Here is a 2,385-nt window from a genome sequence, read left to right on the forward strand (position 1 = left end):
GTGAACTGTTCAGTTTTCCTTGTAATATCTTCCAGCCTTGTTTGACCACAGAGGAGGGCCTACTGAACCATTCAACCTGGTTGCCAGACTCAGCACAGGAGAGCTAGGATCTCCGGTTTTGTTTTCTTGTCCAGTAAAAAGAATTCAGGCTAGGCGATGCCTAACATTTTCCTCTAGCTTTCAGTTTCATCATGAAAATTGAATTTTGCTATGATCACTGTCTTAGGTTTCCATTGCTGTGATAAACACCACTACCAAAAGCAATATGAGAGGAAAAGGTTTATTTCAGCTTGTTCTACATCACGGCCATCACTAACTGAAGTCAGGGAAGAAACTCAAACCCGGCAAGAACCTGAAGGCAGGAACTGACCCAGAGGCCATAGAGGGGCACTAGTTACTGGTTTGCTCAGCCTGCCTTCTTCTATAACCCAGAAACTCATCCCTACCACTAAGGGGTGGGGTGGAGTCACCACCCACATTGAGCTGGGCCCTCCCCCATCAGTCATCAATTAAGAAAATGAACTACCAGCTTGTACACAGGCCAATCTGGTAGGGACATTTTCTCAATTACTGTTCCCTCTTCCAAAATGATCCCAGTGTATGTCAAGTTGTCATAAAAGCTAGTCTGTACAATCACCAAGGCGATTTCCCCAGGACAAGGCTTATCCCTGGCACTCTGGATATGTGGACCCTTGCTATTTCCCCAAATGTGGGAAAGTTGACTGCATAATTTGTGGTGATGGGGGAGGTCTGCATGCTCTGCACTGGGGGAAGGAAGAAAATTGGAGGGAAGCAGAGCCCAGAACCGGGAGCCTGAGAAGAGTGGGTTCACGGTGTACAATTGGAGGTCATGGCTTAGCGTTGCAGCTGTGGGCTTGTCACCAGGACTGAATTAAGGAAAAACTAATTGCAGAAGGCAATTTCAATTTTAATTGTCTACAGTAAATAGAGTTAAGAGAAGTTCTTCAAAAATCTTTCTTATGCTAAGTCACATGTGAATGACAAGGCCGTTGGCTTTCATTGACTCATTTACCAGGAAGATAGCACAATGGAAGACACACTCTTGGATAAACTCCAAAAAGACAAAAGGGAGTTTTGGGGAAGCAGGTGAAGTAAGCGTGGCCGGGCTAAGGACTTCAGTGCTTCAAACCGAAGGAAATGATAAGGCCTTCCCTTGATTCCAGGATGGATGTTGATAGGATGTGCTGAAAGTATCAACCACAGCTTCCTCCTCCAAATGACTGCGGCCTGAGAATGTGCCTCTTCATAGACCTCTTATCCAGATTAGCAAACCAGCAAATTTGAATACTCACACATATATGCATATATGTGTGTATATGTATATATATGCATATATGTATATATATATATATATATATATATATATATATATATGAGAAACACCCTGAGTTTTCCAGACTACTGGTGCATCTCCATCTGAGAGCATGGCCCACCCAGCCCCAGCATTTCGGTACGAGTGTCTATGGTTTCTTCATTCCCCGTTGCCCCAGGCAGGTCAGTTTCGTCAGAGTTTGTTTGGAAATAATGGTGAATGGGCAGTAGGATGGAAAAGATAAATTACTACCCAGCTTGGCAAAAGCTGTATTGCTGTTGCTGTGCCTGGAGGAATTGCCAACAGTTTGGGGGAGAAGGCAAAGTATCTGTTGGACTTTGAAAGATGAGTAAAGTCTTCTTTGTGAAGAATAGGGGAAGGATTGTAGACGCATTGCTTCTTGTCAGTGACAGAGCAGTTTTAATGGAGAAAGAATTTATTTTGATGCATGGTTTAAAAGCTCTTGGTGGGGAAGTTACCTGTGGCTGCACAAGTTCGTAGCACTAGTTAAATCTTAGCAGACTAGTACGAAAAGAGGCCCCAGCCAAAGCCACATTCCTGAGCCACACTCTTTCTCCCTTGATCAAAGCTTTCCAGTGAGTGTCTTCTGGCTCCTTGTGTCCCACCCCCCCACCCCCCCACCCCCCCCCACCCCCACCCACCCCCACCCCGTCCCAGGGGACTACAACCTGGTTTTTGCTACTCCCACTGGTAGACCGAAGCTGATCACACTGATCACACGCTACAGTTTGCAGGTTCAGGAAAGCATTCCATCACTGCCTCTGAGACCTTCCTAACAGTGTGACCACTCTCCTACACCACTGTCCTCTGTGACCTCAGACTTCCCCCTGTTCTTCCACCTCCTCTTCCTGTCTCTTATTTTCCTCCACAGCCACAGGTTTCTGTTTTGTGACTGCCCCCAGAGTCTTCTCTGACTTTGGCAGTTTTCCTCGGGAGATCACACCAACTCTTCATGCTGAAGGCTAGATGGCTTGGGGCTTCGCTCTCGCTCTGCCCCTTAAGAGTTCTTTTGTCTTTGTGCAGGGAGTCAG

General features: G+C 46.2%; 1 pseudogene; it reads left to right on the top strand.

The window, feature by feature from the left end:
* The first annotated feature begins 629 nt into the window (after positions 1-629).
* LOC115031449 lies at positions 630-763 on the top strand (annotated as a pseudogene).
* Positions 764-2,385: the final 1,622 nt, after the last annotated feature.

Source organism: Mus caroli, chromosome 6 (genome assembly GCF_900094665.2).
Source record: "Mus caroli chromosome 6, CAROLI_EIJ_v1.1, whole genome shotgun sequence".
In the NCBI taxonomy this organism is placed as follows: Eukaryota; Metazoa; Chordata; class Mammalia; order Rodentia; family Muridae; genus Mus; species Mus caroli.